The following is a 19,456-nucleotide window of genomic DNA, read 5'->3' as shown; positions in this document are numbered from 1 at the left end:
TCTTCGTCAAGACCCGGTTCCTACAGGCTGAAGGATATGGACGGCAGCGACATTCCTAGATCTTGGAATGCGGATGAGCTTCGGCGGTATTATGTGTAACCTGATGTAATCTTTTTTATTCTTTCCTATGGCACCCTTTTCATTACCAAAGGGGGAGAAAGGTTTTTAATGGGGCCATAGCATGTAATTTCTCTTTTTCTTATATCAGCTCTACAAGAGCAGTATCCCCCGAAGATGTAAATGTAAAAACTGGGCATGCACCATCGAGTGCAACGAGAAAGAAATAAAACAGGGAGAAGCTCGAAAGACGTCCCTAAGGGGATGCAGAGTACGACGAAGTTACACAAAGTTGTTCCTAAGGGAGCGCAGCGTAAGTTTTCTGCTCAAAAGTCGTTCCTAAGGGAATGCAGAGCTTACAGCGAAAAGTCAACGCTAATTCCGCCGAAATAAAAGGCAAAGCACGAAAAGTCAACGCGAATACCGCCGAAATAAAAGGCGAAGAAGCTCCTAAGGGAGGCTTACAGCGAAAAGTCAGCGCTGATACACCGAAAAATAAGCGGTGAAGCCGAAAAATAAATGGCAAAGATTTGTTATTCCTAAGGGAATAAGAGTGGTAATTATGGTTTTGTATGTGTCTTTGAACATTCATTTGCACGATACATTTCATGATACATTTGCATTCATAAACATTCACTTATACATACATAGGATCATCATCATCACATACAAACTTGCTTCGGCTTTGAAAGATAAGGCTTCGAAAAAAGGGAAAAAGAGGCAATTTTATGCTTCGCTGTGTACGCAAAGAAGGGAAGGTGTTTTTCGCCTTCGGCTCAAAAAGTATTAATTTCGTCCACACCAAAGTATTTCATACATTGTCGGAAAGGTAAGATTATATTACAAGGTATGGATAAAATCCACAAAGTGAAATTTAATTACATCATATACAAGTTATCACAGGAGTTTTTTGAGCTATTTCTACAGGTCATTCGAGCTTCGACAGCATCCATGGAGCTTCGACTTTTTTTTACTCTGCAGCTTCAGCTTTGGCTTGGTCAACCTGTATGTAAGTATTATAAGCTAAATTCAAAATTCAAAGGAAAAGGTAAGCATAAGGTATAATATTGTTACCAGCTTAAGGTGGCTCCGGGCTTCGTCACCAGCTTTCTCTCGCCCACCCTTTGTCCATATCACCTTTATAAATTTATTCGCAATGCTTCGGGCGAGGTTAGGAATATCATCTAGAATTGCTAGTGATAGGCTGAAATTGGGTATGTTGATAATTTTTCCGTGCTCACAGCCAGATTTCAGGAACGCAGCAGCGGTGCCCCGAGAAGCTACCAGGGCACAAAAGTCGCTGTGTCTGGCAATAACATCATCGAGGTCATCAATCTCACCTTCGATGTGTTCGAAGGCTCCTGGTAGATCTTCAGCCGAAGGAATAAATTTTTCACTACTAGCCCCGACTGAATAAAACACCTTCTTCAATCGTTGAACACATTGATTGCTGAATTTCAAACATTTGTTCTGAAGGTCTATCAATGATTTTTTCAAAACTAAACCATTCTGGATTTCAGCCTCAAGTTTTTCATTAAGCTTCAGCTTTTCTTGTTCGAAACTTTCTAACTGATAGAGAAGCCTCGTATTCAGTTCTGTTATTTTAGCTTTGGCTTCCGCTAGTAAACCTTCAGTTGTTTGGAGTTCGAACTCTTTTTTCTCAAAAGCAGCTGTTTGATCTTTTATTTTGTTTTCTAAGTTTTCAATTATAACCTCGTGCTTTTTATCTTCTAAATCCTGTTGCATCCTCAAAGCTTTGCTCAGTAGCATACTCTATACACGAACAACCTTCGTTAGAAAACATTTTTGTTATGAAAATAAAAAGTTAGAGGGAGATCGTTTACCTTGAAATTGGAATAAAACAAACTACCGACGATGTGCTGTCGTCGGTAGCGGCTAATATCGGCTTCGAGCTTCGGGAAACCGATACTCTTTGATAGAGTACCGATAACCTTTGCTCCGGTCTGATCTCGGATGCAGCCTAGCTTCTCATCATCAACACCTCCGAAGAGAAGTGCCCCTGGCCGATAGCCACAAGAAATGGCATACTCTTTTAATTCTTCTTTTTCGGCTTTTGTTAATTCTTGACCAACCAAGTTTTGAAAATTGAAAATTTCATCTTCCAGTGTTTCTTCGGCAATTTCTTTCTTTTTCTCGGCCTCTGGGGCCGAAGCCTCTTTGGTGGCTCCAGTAGCTTCTTCTACGGCCATGTCTAGCAGAATTTTATCTATATCAAGAGCCATACTTTCCAAATTAATATCTTCGACTCTAGTAGCTTCGACATCTGTGGCCTCCGAAGGTGTAGCTTCAGTAGCTGTTGTGCTTTCAATAGCCGGCACCTTCGGAGCTGAAGCCCTTGGTGGTGTTGCTTCAATCACTTCTGTCACAGTAACAATCCTTTGCCTCTTTGGCCTAGGTGCCTTTGTTTTTGTGGGCTCCTTTTCCTTATGAAAAAGCTTCGTCAGATGAAGTCCCAATGGACTTAGTTTGACAGGCAAAGTTTCAGTCATTACCTTTAGGATTTTCTCTATTTCAGTAGCAGAAGATGTCGTAGAAGTCTTCTCTTCCTCATCAATTGATTTTTGCTTTGGGGTCGAGGCCTTTCTTTTCTTCGAAGCAACTGCTTTCGCCTCAGATTCTTGTTTCTTCTTCTTTGATTGATCTTCGTCGTCTTCATTCAAAGCACTAGCCACTCTTTTTCTTTTTTGCCCTTCGGCACCCTTGTCTAGTCGCTCATAGTCAGGATATTCAAAGCCTATAGCATCCATCACTCGGTTTAGCCTTCGTTTCGGACGGGTGCCGAAGGCCGCTGTCATCAATTGATCTTCTTTTTTAGAATAATTTCCAAGAATTTCGTTGCACATTACTTCGATTGTATCCAGCCATTCTTGGCAGGGTACTTTGAAATGTCTCTTGAACTTGTAGTGGTAAGACAACTGAATAAGCTCCCCTTTCTTCTTTTCCCCCTCTAGTTTTGGCATTTCCCACTCCTTCAAAGTCGGAAATACTCTGAAGGCCAAAAATTCCTGCACTAAGTCTCTAGTGCCAAAATGATCTGCAATTACTCGAAATTCAGCCAAGGCAATCTGGCTCGGGCTACCCGGTAACATGTTGCACGGGGGTCTTGTTTCTCCGAAGGTCAGTTCTAACGGACTCTGGACCAATTTATCTTCATCTTCGTCAACTTTGACATAAAACCATTCAAATTTCCATCCTACTGGCCATTTGCTTCGGTAACTAATCACTGGGAATTTTGTAGTTTTGCGGTAAGCAAAGTTGTAGTAGCCAAAATTTTCATGCAAACCATCTCCCCTAGCCTTGGTTTGGTAGTGCAGTTCGTGTACTCGGCAGAAACCTTCGGCGAATGGTTCCACCCCCTGGCTTCAAAGGGCCCAGATATAAACACTCAGCCTAACGATAGCGTTAGGCGTCAGCTAATGAAGGTAGATCCCATATTTCTTCAGCACATTAGCAATCATCTTATTCAGAGGGAATCTTAAACCAGCTTTAAAAAGACTTTTGAAAACCACCACTTCATTTTTTTCCCGGCTTCGGGATAGTTTCTTCTCCACCAAAACGAATCAATTCCTTCTTTGCTTCACTAAGATAGCCCAGCTTCACCATCTTAGGAAAATCAGCTTCGGAGATGGTGGACTTTCCGAAGTCCAGGTGGCTAGGCTTGCTCGGCACTACACTGCTGTAATCATCTTCGGAATCAGTTTCTTCAACAGCAGCCCGTTCTACTTCGGCAGTAGGAATGTCCTCCGGTGTTACCAACCCAGAGCGCTTCATTGCTTCCGAAATAGGAACAGTCTTAGTAGCTTCGGTCTCATCTCCCTCACGATCGACCCGAGCAGTAGAGCGAACTCTGGCCATTTGATTATGACTTACTTGAAATTTTTGGTGTCGACTTTTCTGTTTTTTCCGAAGCTCTTACTCTTGTGCCGAAGCAGAATCACAAGCAAAGTTTCGTCTGAGCACGATGATTAAGCTTCGGATATGACTAAAAATTTGGCAGCAAAACAGTGCAATAGCAATGAATGTCGTGGTAACTTCACACCTACACGTCTGTTTATATAGTGCCGCAGGTGGGAAGGTGAATCGGCAAGGTCTCCAGCACCGAACAAACAGTCACCCGCACTCACTGAACGGTGGGCCACGGGGTCCGAGAAGGTGAATCGCTGGCGCGCGTGTAATTGGTGCAAGATGGGGCGCGCGCGACGATTATTTTAATCGTTTCTCGCCAACGAGCTCAGGGAAGGTGTTTTTTGGATCTTCGGCGTCCCGAAGCCTAGAAGACTTTTTCACGGATCAAGCTCGTTACGAAAAACGATCTAGCACCACGAAGTGGCTACTGTTGGGGGTATGCTTCGTAGCCGAAGATCCTAAAAAGAACACCTTCGAAAGGTCTTCTCAGAAGCAAGCGCCGAAGCTATTATCTATAAAGCTTCGGCACAAAGACAAATCTCAAGATGAAGGGTCAAACTGACTTAAAGATGAATTGACTTAAAGACCCATGATGTTTCGTGTCATTATTATAGTCGATTGTAAAGGACATAAATGTAATTTTGCGCAGGTTGCATCCTGTGCCTATAAATAGGTGAACAGTATCCCGACACTATTCACGCGATCCTGTAATCACTGGCACGTTGCGTTTGAATCATTGCTTCCCGTCAAGGCGAAGGTATAAATATGCCCAAATATCATGTTTTAATACTTATATACTCATATAATAAAACATGTGAATATATTTTATACTTTATATTTCATTTCTCATTGTTTGTTGTTTTACAAATATGATCACGAAGGTGAAATCTTCGTGATATTTCTACTCATGCCCTTCGTCCGAAGCTCATTAAATCCTTGGGGAGATAATGCTTCAGCGGACGAAGGGCATTTATACTTAACATCTTTGTGTTGCCTTGTTCTTAATTCATAACATTTGAGAACAAGTCCCCAATAGCAAGCATTTCTTTAACTGAGACACGTGAAACACATCGTGCACGACAGACAGATTCCCTGGTAAGCTGAGTTGATATGCCACTTCTCCACGTCTTGCTCGACCCGATATATCGAGGTGCTAGCTTGCCTTTGACTCCAAATCTTTTGGTTCATCTGATGGTTGACACTTTCAAGTAGACATAGTCTCCACTTCAAAACTCAGCTCTCTCCTTCGGGTGTCAGCATAGCTTCGATGTCTAGACTGCGCTGCCTTCAGATTCTCCCAGACCATTCTGATATTCTCTTCAGCTTCAAGCAACATATCTAGACCGAACACCTGCCTTTCGCCGGGTTGGTCCCAATGCAATGGAGTTCTGCAATTCCTCCCATACATTGCTTGGAATGGTGACATCTTCATGCTGGCCTGATAATTGTTGTAGAAGAATTCTGCATACGGTAGCCTCTTGTCCCAACCTAACTTGTCTTGCAAAGCACAAGCTCTCAACATATTCTCAAGAATCTGGTTGGTTCTCTCAGTCTGACCATCTGTCTGCGGGTGATATGCTGAACTGAACTTCAAGTGTGTGCCCAAAGCTTCATGCAACTGTTGCCAAAAATGAGAAGTAAACTAGGTGCCTCTGTCCGATACAATCTTCTTTGGAATGCCATGCAAGCACACAATCCGAGACATGTATAATTCTACCAACACTGCACTGTTATAGGTGGTCTTGACTGGTATGAAATGGGTCGCCTTTGTTAAACGGTCCACTACTACCCAGATGGAGTCATAACCAGCTCGAGTGTGGGGCAGAAAGACTATAAAGTCCATCCCAATCTCATCCCATTTCCACTAAGGAATCTGCAACGGCTGCAACAAACCTGCGGGCCTCTGATGTTCTGCCTTGATCCTCTGACAACTGTCGCATCTAGCCACATACTCTGTTATCTCTCTTTTCATACCGTACCACCAGAATCTCTTCTTCAGGTCTTGGTACATTTTCTTGCTACCACGCTGTATAGAATATGTTGTCTCATGTGCTTCCTTGAGAATCAGTTCCCGGATTGATTTGATGTCGGGAACGCATAGCCTATCCTTGAACCATATCACTCCTTCTGCATCTTCACGGAAATCTGGACCTTTACCATCTATGATCGGCTGCCTGATCTCGTTGATCTTCTCATCCTCCCTTTGGCCCTTCCTAATATCTTGCTCCAGGGTGGGTTCTAGCTCGATTGTCACTCCTTGAGTGTTGTTCAGAAATCCGAGACTCAGCCTATCGAATTCCTTTGCTAGCTCGAACGACATTGAGTGAGCGGCCAACATATTGACTTGACTCTTTCTGCTTAGAGCATCTGCAACCACATTTGCTTTGCCTGGGTGATAATGGATCTCCAGCTCATAGTCTTTGATCAATTCTAGCCATCTTCGCTGCCTCATGTTTAACTCTGACTGAGTGAATATGTACTTGAGGCTCTTGTGATCCGTGTAGATATCACACTTCTTCCCATAAAGATAGTGTCTCCAGGTCTTCAGTGCATGAAGCACCGCTGCTAGCTCCAGATCATGGGTGGGGTAATTCTTCTCATGAACTTTCAACTGTCGGGACGAGTACGCCACTACTTTCCCTTCCTGCATTAACACACATCCCAGTCCGGTGTACGAAGCATCACAATATACTGAGAACGGTTTGTGAACATCTGGCAGAACCAACACCGGTGTTGTTGTCAACTTCTGCTTCAACATCTCAAATGATTCTTAGCACGCTGGGGTCCACATGAACTCAACCTTCTTTGCTAGAAAGGCTGTCATTGGCCTGGCAATCTTGGAGAAACCTTCAATGAAACACCGATAGTAACCGGCCATTCCAATGAAACTATTGATTCCTCGGACATCTTTTGGTGCTTTCGAGTCCAGAATCACTGCTACCTTCTTTGGATCTACAGTTAGTCCATCTCGGTTTATAATATGACCTAAGAACAGAACTTCGCTGATCTAGAACTCGCACTTGCTAAGTTTGGCATACAACTGGCAATCTCGTAGCCTCTGAAGTACTTTCCTCAAATGTTCCTCGTGCTCTTGCTCATTCTGGGAATATATAAGAATATCATCAATGAACACCACTACGAACTTGTTGAGGTAGTCCATGAACACACTGTTCATCAGGTACATGAAGTAAGTTGGCGCATTCATCAAACCGAATGATATAACCATGAACTCATATAGTCCATACTTAGTGATGAATGTTGTCTTCGGTATATCCGAAGGTCGGATTTTGAGCTGATGGTAACCTGACCTCAGATCTATCTTTGAGAACACACTGCTCCTCTCAACTGATCAAATAGGCCCTCGATTCGAGGAAGCGAGTACTTGTTCTTGATAGTGACTTCATTCAAAGCTCTATAATCAATGCACATCCTCTTCGTACCATCCTTCTTCTCCACAAATAGCATTGGGGTTGCCCAAGGTGAGGTACATGGTCTGATGTAGCCTTTCTCCAACAACTCATCAATTTGCTTCTTGAGTTCCACCAACTCTGGTTCGGACACTCGATAGGCTCTCTTAGATATAGGGGCGGTGCTTGAGATAAGCTCTATGGCAAATTCAACCTTTCTTTCAGGTGGCATACCTGGTAACTCTTTAGGGAACACGTCGGGGAATTCTGACACAATTCTAATTGCCTTAATCGGATTGGACTCCTTGTCATCTACTGATAAATGGTGACAGGCTCCTTCTTCTAGTTCAGGCAAGTACAGCTTAGTTACTACTTCCTTTCTAGATGGGGACACCAACTTGACTGTTCTCTTGTCACAACTGACAGTGGCTTGGTTCCTGTGTAGCCAATTCATCCCTAGGATGACATCTAACCCTTGATTTCCCATTACTACTAGGTTAGTGGGGAAGTTTATCCCCCTTATTTCAATCCTTAGATTTGGACAAATCCTATCGGACTAAACTTTTCCCCCAACTGAATTAACTCTTAAAGGTGGGATCATTGGTTCTATGGGGATGTTATGTGCTTCTACCCAAGATGTAGAAACAAAAGAATGTGTGGCACTAGTGTCAAATAATACTTTTGCTGGATAGGATTCGACTAGAAACATACCTACTGCCACGTCTTAAGCATCATGGATTGCTTCGGCCTCCAGGTGGTTCACCTTTCCACGGTTGTAGGCCTGACCACGACCTCCTGGTGCTTGCTGTGGTGCTCCTTGTCTTTCTGGGGTATTGACGGCCGGCGACTGCTGAGCTGCTTTCTTTGGACAGTTCTTCGCCCAATGGTTTTGTTCTCCACAATAGAAGCATGCACGGCCTCCTACTTGCGCTGGAGCTGCTTGGCTATTCTGGTTGGTTGCTGGGGCAGGAAGGCGAGCTGCCTGGTTATTCTGACGCTGGTACTGATTTCCTCCCGGTTGGGTGTTCTGACGGTACTGTTGTTGCTGCTGCTGAGGAAACTGCTTCTGGTACTGGTGCTGATGATGACGCTGATGCTGGTGACCTTGAGGGTGACCTTGCTTGAATTGATGAAGCGGGTTGCCTAAGTAGCGGGGACGATTACTATTCCCATACTGAGATCCACTAATCTTGTGTTTCCTGTCCTCCATCTCTCGGTGCTTTCTTTCAGTCATGATTGCTTGGTCGATCAAGTGCTGGAAGGTGGGGAAAGTGTGATTCATCAGCTGGTAGTGAAGGGGGTCAACCAATCCTCTCAGAAAACGGTACTGCCTCTTAGCATCCGTGTTGACATCTTCTGGGGCGTAACGTGATAGCTGCAGAAACTTGTCCCTGTACTCACTAACATACAGGGGACCTTGCTTCAATGCCAGAAACTCCTCCTTCCTTACTATCATCAGTCCTTCAGGCACATGGTAGCGACGGAAGTTATCCCTGAACTCCTCCAAGGTGATAGCTTCAGGGTCGGCATGAGTGGCGAGGTAAGACTCCCACCAGGACTGTGCCACTCCCCTTAGCTGAGGGGGACCATACAGAACCTTCTCGTGATTGTTGCACTGGGCAGTGTGCAATTCACGCTCCACAGTACGCAACCAATCTTTAGCGTCCATAGGACCAACAGAGTGGGCAAAGACAGGGGGATGGCCCCTCATGAATTCTGCCCGCTTGTCTCTTGCACTTGTGGCATCTGAACTTGCACTTGAGGTTGGTGGGGGTGGCTGCTCCTGCACCTGCTGCATTGCTGCTAGGGTCGGACCAATTGCTTGGACTGCCTGAGTTTGCATCATGAACATCTGCTCCATTGTCATGGGGGGTGGTGGTGGCAACTGCTGCTGCTGAGCTGCCTCCTCCTGGGGTGCCTGTTGTTCCGGCTGAGCACGCCTTGCACCTCTACGCCTGTTCTCAGACATCTGTAGAAAGCACACACACATCAAATCTGACTCTGTAGTCTTTCAACATAAGATGATCTTCATAGCACTGAATAAATGATCATCTTCACTGACAGACTCTTAAATAAAGAGGAAAGTGGAAATAAAGGGATTACCCAACTAAATGATTGTCTTTATTAATAACTACACCAAGTTGCAGAGGATACCCACACCTTGATGACAATCATTACAAAGAGTCAACTTCATTACGTGTTCATCACGACAAGCATCAAACATATGATAAGCAAACTAACTCTAACTAAGACTGACTAAGACTAAGATACTGAATTAATCATTATTACAGACTCCGACTCTATCGATCTATGGATCCAAATCTATCTGGGTCTTGCAGTCAGGGGTACCATACTCGAAGCGACCACGGGGCGGTGAGCGGTAAGGGTGCTGAATCCCGACAGGGGCGGGAGAACCACCATCCAGATAGTGGCGTGCTGCACACTCAGCACGCAATTCCGCAACCTCCGCCCGAACCTTGCCCAACTCGTCAAGGGCGTGGTCCAGCTCTGTGTTGAGCATGGTGGCCAGGTTGACCATGCTGTTCAGCCTAGGATTGCCCTCACTAACTAGCGAGACAATCACACGTCCAGCACTGCCGGTCGAACGGCGAGGGTAGTACTTCAGGTCAAGGCCATCAGCTACCCCGTTGAACAACGAGCAATATTGAGAAAGTGCACGTCGTGCTGCATCTTGCATGGCTGCCTCGGCAGTATCCCTCTCAGTGATAGAATAGTGCTCTCATAAGGCCTCTGCACCCCGGATATCATTGTCCAGACGGCGCACCAAGAAAGTAGCCTCCCAATAGTCTGGGTATAACCTGCAATGATGCTGATAGACTACACAACGGTACTCGATGGACCAAGTGTGTCGGTCGAAGGCCCGACGCAGCAAGGTGTCAAGAGCATCGTGGAAGTGACACCCGCGAGCGGCGTCGTGAGTGATGGGTCTAGCGATCCATCCCTCTGGCTCTGGCTCCTCCGAGAGCTCTGTGCCATGGCTCGAACTGCCACCGATGTCGTCGTCGTCTCCGTCTCCGTCAAGGTCTCCTCCAGCAGCTGGGATGCCTTGTGGTGGTGTAGAGGGCATCTCTGGCTGAGGTGCAGGGGAAGGCGACCTCCCAGACTCCACCTCCTACTGAGGCGAGGGGGAAGAGTTCTGCTGCTCCTGCTCCTAGCGTCGGCACTCCTGCTCCTCGTGCAGGCGACGATGCAGTCTTTTCAGGTGGCTGGACTGACCTGGCACCGTGCGACGCAGTGGACGCTCCGCCAGGCAAGAAGGCAAAAATGGGATCACTAACTTACGTGTTGTGCATCTAATACGAGCCATCTACAAAAGACATCATAAGCACAAGAGTGAGAGTAGAACTATAAGACTATAAAGTAAACAGAAAGAAAAGCGAGGCAAAATTTTGTGAGATAAGTAAATAACATAGACTTGACCAACTTTTGAAATGACACTAGAGATCAAGGTAATAGTAGGGGTCTATGGTTCTTAGGGCGACCATTCTAGTCTAAGTTAGTGGTCCTACAGTTAGCAAGGCTTTGATACCACTTATGTCACACCCGGTTTTTGGAAGGAAAACCGAATGCGGACCATGTACGTGCCAGGATCAGAACTCACGTACACAACGATTACATAATTAGACATCATCACACAATGCTCAAAGTAAATAGCGGAAAGGTACTTTATTTACAACAAGATGTCCAAGAGATCCACATAGTCTAATACATAACCATAGCCTTCAACATTAGTAGCAAAGTGCGGAAATACGAAACGTAGAAGATAAGCCTACACAGTCAGCTGATTGGGGGTTTGCCACTAAGATAAACTAGAACTCATCGTAGTCCTGAAACTCCTCAAAGTCCTCCATATTGCCAGCATCTCCTCCTGAGCACTGTGTGCAGTAGGGACAACCTAGGGTGGGGTGGTTTGTAAAGCAAGGGTGAGTACACATCAACGTACTCAGCAAATGTCCCGTTTGGCTAAAGTGGACTAGCCGTATGTGGAGTTTAGGTTAAGCAGTTGCTTTTAGTTGGTCAAGTTTTTGTTACAATAAGTAGAGCCAAATTTTAGTAATAAACCTCGTTATTACCCAAAGGTACTCCCTCCAAGAGGAAATACCAGAGATCAACATTATAACCATCATTATTAACCATCATCATAAAAGTAACAAAAGTTCTTCTAATCAAAGAGGATCCTAAGGCCGCTCTTAACCGTGAGCATGGATGATATATCGGTTTCTAACACTCTGCAGAGGTTGCACACGGTACCCACAAGTCGTGATTCCCTTTCTGCTCGGGATTCTAGCCTCCCCATTGATCACTACCAAGGTGACCTAGCAGGGTCTCACTATGTAGCCTTTACAAAGATTTCCTAGAGGTCATAGCCGCCAGTTAGGTTTCTCCAGTTTGATAAACACAGTACATCTTCCCAAAGGAAGGGTGACTAACAAAACCAAATCGAGAACCTCTGCAACCAGCCTCGATAGAGCAAGTACTGTGCCCAGACCCCATTAACAGCCCTACGGCGAAGCCAACTACCACTACCGGAATCGACCTCTTTGCCGAGTGCCTGAAGCACTCAGCAAAGCATAGAAAACACTCGGCACAGGCTTTGCCGAGTGTCACACTCAGCAAAGAGGGCTCGGCGAATAGTACATCGGCAAAGCCTTCTTTGCCGAGTACTTTTTTTCGGGCACTTGGCATAGACTTTGCCGAGTACAAGGCAGTACTCGGCAAAGAAAAGCTGTCGTCACGGCGCCAGAGTGACGGAGACAGCGTCTTTGCCAAAGTTTCGAAGTTTGAAATATGAAAATAGGTCTAATTCTGTAAATATTTAAAAGTACAGGGGGTTGTTTAAAAAAACACAGGGGCCTGCGCGTAAAGTCTAAAGACGGTGGGTTCCATTACCCGAAAACTCAGGGTCTCTTTAGCTAAAATTACACGCGAAGGGGAACGGGGTGTTCTTGGCCATCGGATCAGCGAGCAACGGCCAAGATTAGATCTGACTGAACGAACGCGCGCGCACGAATGCGGGCGCGACTAACCAGCGGGCCAAGGGCGTTAGCGGCCTGGGGCGAGATGGTCTGATCGGCCGGTCCCAGACGCAGGGCGCGGGTGAGGGAGAGAGTGGAGAACGATCAGATCCAGATTGGGCGGTCGGGGTTAGATCTGGCCTATTTAAAATCGGAACGTCTGATTGGATTTGGGCGGACTGGATGCGCGCTAGGGGGTTTTGTCTCTGCCGGGAAGCCAGGGGTGGCGCTCCCCAAACTGGGTCTCCTAGGCGTGAGGGGTCGGTCTGGGTAACTGGAGAGATTAGGGAGGGTCGTGCGAACTCTATGGCAGGGTCGGTTTTGTGAGAACGGGGGTGAGGCGGTCAAACGGCGGAGGGGAGTTCTCAGTGGGCCGGGGGATACTCCGGTGAGCAATCACGGGCAGGTAAATGCGAGACAAGGGAAAATAAGGGCGGGGCTGAATGGTTACCTTGAGGGGAGTCCTAGGAATGCACGAACGGAAGCTGGGGCGAGGCGAGGACGCGGGTCGACGACGGCGGCTCTCCGGCTACACAAGAAGTGCTCCGGTGAGCGCGGACCGGGCACACCAGAGGAAAAAAGGGTGAATCAAAGGGCGTCCCGAGCTGCAGGTGATGCGGCGGAGCTTACCGAGGGAACAGACGCGACGCGGGCGCAATGATGGTTGCGGAACGGCGGCAGTCCCTAGTGAGCGGCGGCAGAGCTCGGCTGGTCGCGTGCGCAGGGCGAGAGAGCTCGGCTGAGGGCGCAAATGAGCGGGGGGAGTGGGCGAGCGGTGTGCGGGCTTCTAAAGGGGCGAGGGCGTGAGAAAGTGGTCGGAGAACGTGCGGTCGTGGGCGCGTCCACGGCGGGGGACGTGGGCGAGAGGTTAGGGAAGCGGAGGGGGCTGACGGGTGGGGCCCGCGAGGCAGAGAGAGAGGAAGCGCTCGCACGAAAAGAAACGGCGTCGACAAGTCAGGCCCACAGAGCAGCGAGAGATAGAGGGAGAAAGAGCGTGCGGGATGGCGTCGATAAGCGAGACCCGCCTGTCAGGCACCGAGGGCACGCAGGCGCGAGCGCGCGCGGAGCTGGGCCTAATGGGCCAACTTGGGCTGAATTGGCTTTTCTATTTTCCAGGGAATTTCTAATTGCTTTTCTATTTATTTTCTCTAGGGTTTACAATTCAAATTCAAATCAAGTTTCAAATTCAAACCAAATCAAACATGTGCAACAATTCAAAGAATATTTGGAGCTCAACATGATGCAACATTTCATGACTCATATTGTTTGGACAAAATAAAATAAATAATCCCTCTATAATTAAACTAATTCTACAAAAAAGAACAGGAGAGAGTGAAACTAGAGAGAGAAGAGTAACACCTGCATTTGGTTGATAATTAGAAAGAAATTTTATTCCCCCAAATTCAAGGTGTTACACCTTCTTCCTCACACGGACGGGCACGACGCGCCCGTTCGGCTGCCACCGCCGCCTCGCTGCTCGACGCGCACGGTCGCGCCTGGCCCGGCCCCACGCGCCCCCACGCTGGCCCCTCGCCTCCCCGCGTAAGGAAACAGCCACGCCCCTCCCTCTTCCTCTTCCCCCACTCCCGGTGCCATTAATGTCCCCCGCCGGCTCTCCCTCCTCCATCTCCCTATAAAACCCGACCCCAAGCCCATGGATCCGGTCTGTGTCTCTCCAAGCTCGCCCACACTCTTCCTCTCTCTCCACGATGCTGCCGGACTCCCTATGCATCTCCGTCGTCGTCTAGAACCTGCCAGAGCTCGTCGTCGGCCGCGCCCCTGCTCCCCGACCAAGCCCTGCTCCCTAGCCGCGCCCCTCGTCCCCGACCGACCCCCCCGCTCTTCGAGTTCGTCCCTGCACAAGAACTAGTGAGCAAGGTCAAAGGCGACATAAATTTTGTTTTATTTTCAAAATCATGTTTGATTTAGTTCAAGATGTCTGTAGTGAATTTGAGATCATGTGGATGTTGAGCGATTAGTATCGAGTTTATGTGATGGACCGATGATCTATTATTTGTCACAATGTGTATGTTAAATTGTTTATATCTGTTAAAATTATTTGGAATTAGTGTTCAAAGTAAAGAATAACACGATATGGTAGACCACATATTTGTAACAAAGACACTAGATAAGTAATTTCGTGGTTAATCTTGCTTATAAATAACTTTAGAGTTTAGTCGAGATGTATGTGCTTATAGGTTCATATGCCTAATTTAGATCTACTAAGCAAATAATAGAGTTTCCATTAATATTGAGGTAATATAAGTAGTACCCATATCCACGATAATTTAAATAGTATAATTAAATTATTGGTTTAATTTAATTCCCTTAATATCAAAGTTATTTGACCTCTTGTTAAACATGGTGTCATTTCCTTTCAGAGAGAAAAGATACAATTAAAATGAGACCCATGTTTATGGTAGAAATAATTAATTAATAATTAATCTATTTCCGTGGAGTTGGTTTAATCACTACATCTAAGTTATTTTATATGAATTTATATAAAGTACTTTCATAGTCAAGTTTGCCATATAGTTTTCACTAGTAAATTCCCGAAACAAAATTAGAATTTGATGTTGTCGGAGAGGAAAATCTTTGACCGGGTGGCGGAATGCACCCGCCCTAAATCCTTAGATAAGGAGGGGCCTAATCGTTTTGCCTGTTAGATGGAAATAGGAAGAACACAAGAACACACAAGGGTTTAGAGTGGTTCAGGCCACCGGAGCGTAACACCCTACTCCACTGTGTGATGTATAGAGCTTGTATGAACTTGTGAGCCTGAGCTGGGTCTAAGTGTGCTTTTTTTGAGCCCCCCCCCCCCCCCGTAACGTTGTGTGCCCCCCTTTTATAGCTGAAAGGGGCACGTATAAGGGTGCTGAGCCCCGACATGCGGGCCCAGGGACATAACGGATGTAATACTTAGAGCAACTAATGCTGGTCGCCAGTGCAATCTCCTTGCGCCCGGATATCCGCAGCCTGCGTAGTATCGGCGTGCAGCGGAAGCTTCACTAGCAACGTACGAGTGATGATGAGCATAGTGTATGCCGCAGCACGGGCGTACTGCCTGCCAACAGAATGGACAGGCACGCCGCCTGCAGGATGGCCCGGTCGCTACCTGTCAGCGGAGTGGACAGGGCACATTAAATGCTGAGGTGGCACATCGCCTGCCAGTGGAGTGGCAGGGCTCATTAAATGCCGAGGCGACACATCACCTGCTAGTGGAATAGACACGCGGTGCACCTTATCCGCAATAAATGCAGCGCCGCGTGGCCCAGAGGCCTTACGTCAGGCTCCGCCCGCTGGCTTACGTCATGGGCAGTAGGCCACGTGGCAGCATCGGGTCTCCGCCTGAGCGGGGAGCAGAAGTGTACATGGTATGGTCCGGACACGTGTCGGCTCTGGACCCCCGCCTGGCCTTGATTAAGGCCTGGGTATTCTTTGTCCCAGAATCCCGGGACCCTGCTGAGGGTGGCCCGGACCCTACACAAAGAGGTCCGGGACCCGTCCCGGGGGTCCGGTCTGTACCCCCGGTGGTCTTAGACCCTGCCCGGAGGTCCGATCCGGATATGCAGGGGTCCGACACTTTCCCATGGGGGTCCGGACCCACCGTTGATATCTTGGAGGATATTGTCTTCCCTGGCCACGTGGCGACCCCGGAGCCGTCCACATGGTGGGGTTGGGTACTGTTTACCGCGCGACTAGAGATAACGCGCGGGCACGGTGCCTTCTTACTATAGTAAGTGGTACCCCTGATTCAGGGTACCGACAGTGGCCCCGGGCCTACCTTAGGGGAGGATACGAGCCTGCAGGTGGGGCCAAAGTTTGACCGGCGATTGGCATGCTGCTTCCGTGCGCTTGCTGTCGTAATTACTGCCAGCCCGTCTTCGAACACGCCAACTTCCATGCCTGTCCCCTCGGTTGACTGACCCGTGACCTCCGCACTTGATGCTTTTGTTGGGCCACGCGCGGGGTGCCTCGATACCGCTGCATTGGTTTTTGAAAAATTTTCTGTCTTCTGCGACGGCCCTGAGGAGGCGCGGTACTGGCGTGAGCGGCGGTTTGGCTTCTCTGCACCGAGGAACCGGCGCCCAAGGGGGATGACGCGTGGGCCCGGGCCCCTGTGTCAGAGACTGGGCTGTTGGTTTCGGCGGAGGCGAAAAGGCGCACTACCACAGGCGGTGGTGTACTCCTCACGCGACAGACTGGTCCGCTGCTTTCGTCGGAGGTGAAGAGACGCACCACCACAGGCAGTGGCGTGCTCCTCACACGGCGGTTCGTCTTCTCCGCACACGGAGGCCAACACCCAAGGAGCATGACTCATGGGCCCGGGCCCTCGTGCCAGAGGCTGGTCCGCTGCTTTCGACGGAGGTTAAGAGACGCACCACCACAGGCGGTGGCGTACTCCTCACGCGGTAGACTAGTCCGCTGCTTTTAGCGGAGGTGAAGAGATGCACCACCGCAGGCGGTGGCGTGCTCCTCACGCGGCGGTTCGCCTTCTCCGCACATGGAGGTCAACGCCCAAGGAGCATGACTCGTGGGCCTGGGCCCCCGTGCCAGAGGCTGGTCCGCTGCTTTCGGCGGAGGTGAAGAGACGCACCACCGCAGGCGGTGGTGTGCTCCTCACGCGGCGGTTCGCCTTTTCCGCACACGGACGCCAACGCCCAAGGAGCATGACTCGTGGGCCAGGGCCCCTGGGCCAGAGGCTGGTCCGCTGCTTTCGGCGGAGGTGAAGTGGCGCATTACCGTGGGCGGTGGCGTACTCCTCACGCGGCGGTTTGCCTTCTCCGCACACGGAGGCCAACGCCCAAGGAGTATGACTCGTGGGCCCAGGCTCCCGTGCCAGAGGCTGGTCTGCTGCTTTCGACGGAGGTGAAGAGGCGCATTACCGCGGGTGGTGGCATACTCCTCACGCGGCTGTTCGCCTTCTCTGCACACGGAGGCCAACTCCCAAGGAGTATGACTCGTGGGCCCTGGCCCCCGTGCCAGAGGCTGGCCACCCAAGCACGCGTCGGGCGAGATCTTTAGCGGTGTCTCGGGGCGTCAGTGGGGGAATCCTTCTTTAAAAAGGGACTCCCCCGAGCATGGTAGCCATTCTCATCGCTCGCATCGCCCTTTCGCCCTCGAGTTCTCCACGCTCTTATGCCGTCGTAGTCACCATGGCCTTGCTAGATCCTCCCGAGCGCCTCTAGCCTGAGGTGGCACTCAACTTGGTGCACAACCTGCTCGGATGGGGTGTGTCGGCGTTCACCAGAAAGATCTGAGTCGGTGCCTCTCCTCACGACGATCTTGCCGTTGGAGAGTTTGTGTTCTTCGTCTCCAACCTCCCTAGTGGGTTGGTGCTGCCGATCCCGTCTTTCTTCGTGCTGCTGCTAGAGGGGCTTGGCCTCCAACCTCTACACGTTACGCCCTGCTTCATCCTTCAGGCGGCCATCATTGCCTACCTCCACAGGATGTCCGTGGGGGCGACGCTCCTTCCCGCTTCTTCCTCCAGCATCCGGGGGGAAGGATGTTCACCAGCCTCGTGAAGGTGGACAGCGGGCTAAGCCGCGGCTCCATCCCTCGCGCCCCCCAACTCCTTGGGGTGGGAAGCGAGTCGTGTTGCGGCTCCGTCTCTTTGGCTCTGATGGCTTCGGCGCCGCCTCCAATGGTGACCACTGGCCTGGCTGCTGAGGACGCCGCCCGGGGGGTCGTACAAGACGTCGTACGCCATGGAGATGGCATCTGCACGCTTTCAGCGTGACCCTACTGATGTCGAGTAGGTCATACCTGTAGACATAAGGCTAGGGCCCCCCTTGAAGGCGGATGTAATAACTTTGTTTTTGTAAGGTACTTTTTGAGTACTATTTATCGAGTAGTATTAGCACTTATCTGCATACTACTTGTCCCTGTTGTGTGTGGCGTTGCCGACTCCTTCCTGGTACCTGGCCCCCCTGGGATGTAGGCTCGACGTGTCGAGACTAGATACCAGCTGTTGGGGACTTGTTCGCAAATGCTATGAATCAAGAACAAGGCAAAATAAAATGTTAAATATCAAAGCCCTTCGTCCTTCGGATCATTATTTCCCTTCGGATATAATGAATCTAGGACGAAGGTCATGAAGGACATACCTTCATGATCATGATAAAAGATGGAGAACATTCATACAAAGTACAGAAAGTAACATAATTTTTGTAAACATTATTATTAATCTATTTCTATTTATATTACTTGTGTAAACAATAGTAAATTACAAATGTACCTTCGGCTTGAAGGAATAAGAATACAGGCGTGACGCAAAAGTGAATGCCAAGTCAGCGTGAATAGTACAGGAATACTGTTCACCTATTTATAGGCACGGGTCGCAGCCCATGCAAAATTACAATAATGCCCTTTACATTTATCAATAACTCTATAGTAATTCTTCGAGGTCTAATTTGGCTTTTCATCTTTAAGTCGGTTTCCCTTTCCCGCCGTTATGCCGAATCTCTTATGCACATAGCTTCGTGATCGTCTTATCCTTCGTCGTGATCGCCATCCCAGTCAAGCTTCGTCTTAACCATGCTCTTGTATACTCGCAATCTGACTTCGAGGGTACCTGTTCACATATTTCTCTTGGAAAACATAGTCAAATTACGTTTTTGAGGACCTTCGGAAGCCGAAGGCCCCCAACAGTAGCCCCTCACAATATTAATTTGCTGTAAAGATAAGTTTATATTGCGATATGGACGAAGGCTATGGGCCGAAGGTCCGAAAAAACACCTTCCTTTTGCTAGAATAGCAACAGTCATTGACAAGCGGGATCCTCCAGTTTTCGACATACTGGGTGTATAAATAAGGGCTCATCACAAGTTATTTGGCACGCTCTCTTGCCATCTATTTTACCTGCTCAAATAGCTTTCTGCCCACAAATATTTGACTGCCTCCCTAGTTTTAAGCTTCGGAGCCGAGAGGCAGGATTTCCGAAGGGATGTCTCAGGAAAAGAAAGTTGTTGCCAGAGTGAAGCTGAGCCTTTCTGAGGAGAAAAATCAGGGCTTCATTGAATCAATAGC

This window comes from Zea mays, chromosome 1 (assembly GCF_902167145.1).
Source record: "Zea mays cultivar B73 chromosome 1, Zm-B73-REFERENCE-NAM-5.0, whole genome shotgun sequence".
NCBI lineage: Eukaryota > Viridiplantae > Streptophyta > Magnoliopsida > Poales > Poaceae > Zea > Zea mays.
This window is presented reverse-complemented; position numbering follows the sequence as displayed.